This window comes from Oryzias latipes, chromosome 14, assembly GCF_002234675.1.
Source record: "Oryzias latipes chromosome 14, ASM223467v1".
Lineage (NCBI taxonomy): Eukaryota > Metazoa > Chordata > Actinopteri > Beloniformes > Adrianichthyidae > Oryzias > Oryzias latipes.
The window spans coordinates 30087362-30095357 of NC_019872.2; the positions used below are offsets into that span (position 1 = coordinate 30087362).

Consider the following 7996-nt stretch of genomic DNA (forward strand, 5'->3'; position numbering starts at 1 on the left):
CGGGAAAATGTGCGGTCCTTCACGCAAGCTCTGACCCAGGCGTACGCACAAAAACGGGTGAAATGAGAAACGGCGACACCGTCGGCAGATGGAAGAAACACGTGAAAGTGAAAATGACAATACTGCCTCTCAGAAATAACATGAAGACTTCACAAAGCAAGACTTACAATTAACAGCCTACACGAACACCCGTTTGATCGATCAGCAGTGAAACAAACAAAAAACCAAACGAAAATCACAACAGAAATTCAAATGAACACTTATTTGCAAAAAGAAAAGTGAAATATTTTCTGCAATGTTGGCATGTTGTGCAATTCATCCTCACAAATAATATAGTTAACAGAACGAAATAATGTACAAAACTGATATTCCCGTCAATGTGTCCGTCTGGCGGAGCAGATATAGGTGCGGGCGTGCGGACGGATGGACAGACGCACTAATTGTCCACTGGGGAAAGTTGTTTTCATAGTAAAACATTTCTTCATAAGCTACGGAATTATGGTATTCATGCATATGCCTTTAGTTTGTTTTATTTTTGATGAAACAATGTATGGCGTATGTCTCAACCATTCAGAAAGCAACAAGAAATTACATTTGCGCTGATCAATTTCCCATTTCCACGTGGATTATTACCGACATCTGTAGCTTGTCAGATGCAATTAAATGGATGGAAATAAAATGCCCCATCACAATGCGTAATGACGCACAATGGCTGATCTTGTGCTCTTAGAAGATGTGGCAAATGGAAGACTTCGGAGTGAACGCATCTTTAGACAGCAAGAAGACGTGCTGGCAAACGAGGACGACTGGCTTATGAGCCGGATCCCACTTCCTCCAGCCGTCCTGTTGGACCTCTGCGGGCACTAAGGGATTCCCCAATTCTTGCCGCTTGTCTCTCATCATGTTTTATCCAGAGCAACCTGCATTTGCAGAGTTTTGGTAGTTTGTAGAGGAAGTGCTGAGATTTTGAGGATGTAGCAGTAACCAATTAGATACAAGTAGGGTGACCACTTGTCCCACTTTTGGCACCATACAGCCATCTAGTCTTCTGTCTGGCTTTCCTATTTATTAAAAATATTTACTTTTTACATTGGTGCTCAGTGGATCCAACAGAGATTCAAGTTTTTAACGACACAGTTTAAAATGAAGTGGTAACTTTGTTTGAACATAACACATTTGTTGTGTTGCTGTCCTATTCAGAACAAGCCTGGCTTAATGGTTCAAGGTTTTTTTATTGGCCATGTATGCATGTGCAGTCAATACTTAGGGGTGCAAAGGTCTCAAGGTAACGTTTTGAAAAAGAAGAATCATTGTAAAAGTTTAAAAAATAAGATCAAAGAAATGTACAATCTGGTAAATGTACATAAGCATACAAGAGAGCTAGAGAGTGCAAGAACAAAAGAATGGAGGGAGATATACACTAATTTGGAGCACATTTTTTAATGACAGCAGTCCAGTGTAGGTACCAATACTATTCGGCCTGCAATCACCCTTTGGGGTCCTTTCAACTGAGGTTAACATCACACTACGGTAACTCCACTTGGACAAACTACGTTGCATCAAGATCTGCTCAAGCTCTATAATATTCATTTTATGTTTCCTTTTGTAACCTAAAGTTCTTTTCCTTCATAAGTTGTGTGTGACATTATTCTTTGTAATGTTTATAGAGAGATTTTGCCACAACCCACTTTGTAAAAAGATCTGTGGCTGATACCTATCTGTCTGATAGGTATCAGTTCGTTAATGTAAATGGCCATTCCTCTCAGTGCACTCGAGTCAACTATGGAGTCCCACAGGGCTCAGTCTTGGGACCGATCCTGTTTACGCTTTATATGTTACCCCTAGGAAACATAATCAGGAAACACAGCATTAATTTTCATTGTTATGCCGACGATACGCAGTTGTATTTATCCATGAAGCCTGACCAGAATGACCAGATAGAGAAACTGAACGCCTGCATCAGTGACATCAAGACCTGGATGACAATTAATTACCTCCTCTTGAACCCAGAAAAAACTGAGGTCATTATACTTGGTCCTAAAAACCTCAGAGATGCTCTGTCTGCTCAGATAGTCTCCCTGGATGGTATAAGTATAGCCCCCAATTCCACAGTTAGAAACCTTGGGGTTTTACTTGACCAGGATTTATCATTTAAGGCTCATATATCTCAGGCGTGTAGAACTGCCTTTTTTCACCTGCGGAATATTGCTAAGATCAGAAATATACTTTCTAAGAGTGATGCTGAAAAACTCATCCATGCATTTGTTACGTCGAGGCTGGATTACTGTAACTCCTTGTTAGCAGCGTGTCCTAAGAGTTCCTTAAGAAGTCTCCAGCTTGTTCAGAACGCAGCTGCTAGATTGTTAGCTGGAACCAGCAGAAGAGATCACATCACTCCTGTGTTAGTTTCACTCCATTGGCTCCCAGTTGATTCTAGAATTAAGTTCAAGATCCTCCTGTTAACCTATAAGGCCTTACATGGAATGGCCCCGTCCTATATTAAGGACCTCATAGTCCCTTACCAACCAATCAGAACACTTCACTCACTAAATGCAGGACTGCTTGTGGTTCCTAGAATTAGTCAAAGTACGGTTGGAGGTAGAGCGTTTAGCCACCAAGCCCCTGTCTTATGGAATAAACTCCCAGCTCATGTAAGAGAGGCCGACTCAGTTTCTACATTCAAAGCTAGACTGAAAACATTCCTCTTTGGACAGGCTTATTGTCAGACTAGTTAGTATTCAGAGATTATTTAACTTAATGTTAGTTTGTTTAAATTAAACTTAATAATAACTATTTCTTTTAAAAGGCTGCTAGAAGTTGAAGCTGGGGTAACTATGGTACACTGGGGTTCTGTCCTCTTTCCTTTTTTACTTCTACCCTTCCTCTCCTCTATTCTTGATCATAATTTATCATTTAGTTCTCCATGCCTCTGTTTGGTGCAGTGCGATTCATGTATTGTCCCTCTTTTCCTCTCCCCTCCTGGGGAGTGGGAGTGCTTCCAGACTCCAGTTGGCTCATCCGTGCTCCAGTTCCTGACCGTCTACCTCGCCTTTGCTCCTGCTCCTACACCTGGCTGTGGTTCCTGTCTCCGGCTCGACTCGCGCCTTTGACTGTCCCGATAACCACGGCTGGATGAAGCTCGTCTGCTGGACTTTTATATATGTAGTTGTAGATTTAGATAAGTTAATTCTTCTCTAAGATTTCTGGTAAATCGCCTGTCCGTCCTGGGGGAGGATCCCTCCTTCATGTGGGCACCCCTGAGGTTTCTTCGTTTTTTCCGGAATCCGGTTTTTTTGGGAGTTTTTCCTTACCGCGAAGGGGGGTCTAAGGGCAGGGATGCCAGTATAGCTTAGTCAGTTTGTTAGTTCATTTTAGTATTTTTCTATTGAACTCTTTGTATTCGTGATCCTTTTGATTTCATGTTTTACTTCGAAGCCCATCGAGACGACTGTTGTTGTGATTTTGGGCTATACAAATAAAATTGAATTGAATTGAATTGAATTGAATTAGAATGAACCTGCTGCTCCACAGAGAGAACCGTGTCTCTGAGCAGAGCAGCTGGAGTCTCATAGCTTTGTGTTTGCAGGCAGGGAAGGTGCAAGTTTAAAAGATAATGTTGCTCTGTCAGATATCTGTATGTTCACAGGGCCCCTCATAATATCTTCTTCTATGGTAGTATGGGGCGGCCGTGGTGCAGCGGTAGGTTGGTCGACCTCTGATCGGAAGATTGCAGATTCAATTCTCGCCTTGCCCCGCTCATGTGTCGAAGTGTCCTTGGGCAAGACACTGAACCCCACCTTAACTCTGTTTTTGAAGGTTGACGCCAGTGTTCGGCAGCGGAGCCACCACCAGTCTGTGAATGTGTGTGTGAAAGGGTGAATGGAACTATGACTGTAAAGCACTTTGGGCCTTCAAGGAAGGTAGAAAAGCTCTGTATCCGTGTACGACATTTACCAGTATTGTAATTTGTCCTATCACAATCTGACACGTCACCGGACCAACGGACAGCCAATCAAAAAAATGTGACGTCAGCATTAGTCCCAGGACCCTGAAGGACCTCAAACGGTAATTGCAGGCTGAATAGTTTTGGTACCTACACCTACCATACCCTACCTTAAATTCTAAAACACAGAAAACTAATGCTATATACAGTATGTTTTGTGAAACATAGCAGTTTTTAACCTTTTTTAATCCACCCAGTTTTAGTGCATACAAAATGAACCAAGACTTTTATTCCCTGTAACTTGCAATCAACAAACAACACAGATTTAATCTCAGGGCTCTGCAGAAGGGCACTTGCAACCCATCAGTGGGCTCAGGCCAGCGGAATAAGAATTGCAGGCAATTAGATTGCAGATTACAAGACATTAGACATTTATTTGGATGGTGGTCTTTGGTTGCATTTCAGTTATTAATTTTTGACATTAGTTTAACTGTGGCAGGCTAGCTGTGGAAAAGGTGAATGTGTCATGATGCTGTCCTCTGGGCTGTGTCTCACGCTTTGCAGTGTTTCTGTCTTAACAGAGTGAGCTGGGTCTGGTGAATATCTAATATTTCCCTTAGTTCATCTAATTTAGTTGCTGATCGTAAGATTGCAGGTATGATTCCCGCCTTGCACGCCCATGTGTCCAAGTGTCCTTGGGCAAGACACTACCCCACCTTGCCTCTGGTGGAAGGTTGGCGCCAGTGTTCGGCAGCGGAGCTGCCATTAGTGTGTGTAAGTGTGTGTGCATGGGTGAAGGATCTGGACTGTGACTGTGAAGCGCTTTGGGGCTTTGAAAGAAGGTAGAAAGTGCTATATAAGTATACGCCATTTACCATTTAATCACAATGAGCATAAAGAGCAATTTGCTATTTTTTCTTTTACTTGTGTTAGTTTACAAAAAATAGTTTAACATCTGTCATGCAAACTTTCCTGACACTACTACTGAAATAAAATGTGTTCATATGCTGGATTGGTTTAGTGTAGTTTTTATAGAAAATTTTAAATGTAAATATAATGACTTTTATATTGGAGTAGAAACCTGCCTTATTACAAAAACCTATTTTGACTGGTGAAAAGTAAAAAAAAAAAAATAAATAGAATGAACGTTTTCATTTTTTCTCGAAAGGCAAGCAGGGTGGTTTAAGGAGTTCAAAGTGGTGAGCAGGCGTTGCTGATTGGACGGTTGCTGCGTTTTGAATCTCCCGCTCATTTCCTGATACGGCTTCAGTCAGTCGTCCTGGTCCGTCAACGCAAGGAGATTCTGCACTTCTGTCGCACCGTTCATCCAGGCCATTTATTGATATCAAGGTAAGATACCTTTTTGGTTTTGTGTTTCGCTTACAGCTCTAACTGGCGATGATAAATGTGGTTCATAAAAGCATGCGCAGCTCGGGAGTGTTGTTCTGTCCTGCAGTTGAATCCATCCACGTTACAGCGGCTTTTGCATTTGAAAGAAGCCGGTGTCACAAACGGGCAGACGACTAGTTTCCACGTGCAGAAGGTTTATTTGCAGACATGATGACAAGTAGTGGTGGGTCGCGTCACCGATCATCCAGCCAGTGTGTGTCGGCGTTTCACCGAGACGTCAAAACTAGGAAGCGCATCCTAGTAAGTAACAGAGTTGCCAGATTCGGCGGGTTTCCGTCCAATTTAGTGGTTTTGATTTGGATCTTGCGGGGATAACTTGTTTTGGTCAGATGTAATTTGGCCAGGTTTTGTGTGAAATGTTTTTAGTTCGTTTTATTATGAGTCTGAATGATCTTATGTTGAAAAATGACCGGAATTTCTCGGTAAAAATGAATGAATACTAATCAGTCCAGCGGCGAGTTTAGATCCATAAAATTAAAAAACTTTTTTGTTTTTGCTTTTTAGTGTATTATAATGTTGATTCCTCACAAAAAGACACCCAAGCGGTATTTTGATCCATTCAAGCATTTGAGTATTCCTCTAAAATCGAGCGGGTTCTTCTCATGAGCTGACGTGACGGACACATTGAGAACGGTCCCGTTCATGAGAGTCTGCGCTGCCGGCCCCGCCCACAGACACACACCCACTTTCTCCGATGAGCAAGAATGTTTGTCAAAAGCGCTTTATTTTATATTCACAATATGCACATCCACCTTTGCAGAAGTTTGAATGTGTTTTTGTTTTCCTGGGAGAAACGCAGACACGCTGCTGAGGCCGGCTCCATCTGCCGAGATTGACGTCACACACACAGAGCGAAAGCCGGCGACTCAGAGGATGAGTCCTGTTATTTCCAGTTTGGAAAGAAACTCAGGATAATAACCAATATTTAATCAAAAAAATCCTTTTGTGTGTGTGCCAAAGGTAAATCTATCATATATATGGATGTTGCTTACTATTAAGGGCTTAAAAATAACAGGGTATAGGCCCCTTTATTGAGTTTCTGGAAGTATTTAATAGTTTTAATTATGCTTTATATATATATATATATTTATTTTTTTTTAGATTAAACGTCATTTTAATTATCATCCTAGAGTTACTTGAACACTTGCTTCAGGTAATGGTTATTTCAGAGTTTAGTTATTTTGTCCCTTGTGTGGGTCAGGTCACCTGCAGCTTCACTCAAGTTGTCGTGACAGACTCGCCGATATAGATTTCATGTCAGCAGTTGTAAGTTTATTCTTAAAGTAACATTTTATTATTTATATATGTAATTAAGCTGTTAACGTTTAACTACATCTTTCTATCTTGTGATATTTTCTCTATTTAAAAAGGTTGCTGTGGTTGGAGTAATTGGGGACTCTTCTCTGGACGATGCAACCAGAAGAGTGATGGGCTTCCTCATGTCCAATGAGTTGGCTCTGCAATATAACCTGTTTGGACGTCATGGAGAGAATACGTTCTGCTAGTTGCGTCTTTTTGATGTCTTCTATGGTAATTAGATTTGAATTTATTAATTTATATTCATCACTGACAAATGATTTAGTAAGTTTAATCCCAGGCTAAAATGAATACTTTGTTTTTTGTGATTTCTTTTTAGGGGCAGTGAAGAAAAAGGCCATCACCCAACCAGTCCCACTAAAGGAAGTGGAGAAGGGCCTCTCCAAATGGTTATTGGAGCTTGTGACAGGGGAAGAAACCGAGCTATAAGGACTCAAAGAGAGCTTGAATAACAAGCCAATGGAGCTTGTTCTCAGGAACCGTCAAGGATGCCATGAGTATTTTGTTTTACTGGATTTATTTATTTTTTCGTCACATAATTGGCACACATTAAGGTTGTTGATATTGTACTGTACCAAGTGAAGTTCTTCTTTATTTTATTAAGTAACTGTAGTATGTTAGATCCTGTGTGTTATCTGTTAAACCTTTGGGTGACCTTGCCATGGTCTTGTATATCGTTTTCATAATGCAGGATCAGGATAATTTATTTTCTTTTATTAAATTGAAGCATTTTAAAAAGCATTTTGTTGATGTCATTTGGAAAATTATGTTGTGAAACAGTGGGATTTTAGAGAATCTTCTCATTTGGGTTTTAGGAAAGCTAGATGGAAAAGAAGACCCTATAATGGTTCACTGGTATATAGCACTGTAGGAAAACACAGGTGGGACCTCCATGGCAACACTGCACAAACCCACTCATGGCCCACATGGTGGCTTATTTAGGTCCCACATTAACCCAATATGCAATACTAATTGATGCATAAGTGGGGCCAAAATGGGTCATGGATGATTACCTGATTGGGGCCCATCTTTGCCCTGTTTCAGTCATACTTCCAGCCCACAGAAGAAGAACTACGAGTTATGGTTAACTATGAGTATGGTTCTAATGCTACTTACCCACTAGGGGCCTAAAGGAAACCCACTGACCACCCACTTCAAGCCCATGTGGGCACACACAGTTGGGGCCACCATGGAAACTGCGGACAAACCCACTTATAGCCCACAATATAGCCCATTTAGGTCCCACATAAAACCCATATGCAATACTGATAGACATATTAGTGGGGCCAAAATGGGTCTTGGGTACTTTTCCCAGTTGGGACCCAT

At 41.3% G+C, this 7996-nt stretch overlaps 1 long non-coding RNA gene across 2 annotated transcripts; it reads left to right on the plus strand.

The window, feature by feature from the left end:
* Positions 1-4750: 4750 nt before the first annotated feature.
* On the plus strand, positions 4751-7411 carry LOC111948708. 2 transcript variants are annotated; one of them, XR_002874667.1, is made up of 4 exons: positions 4751-5293; positions 6555-6619; positions 6724-6883; positions 6990-7411. It is a non-coding gene; the product is annotated as an uncharacterized LOC111948708 (long non-coding RNA). The 2 variants fall into 2 exon arrangements; XR_002874668.1 differs by lacking the exon at positions 4751-5293 and adding an exon at positions 5964-6313.
* Positions 7412-7996: the final 585 nt, after the last annotated feature.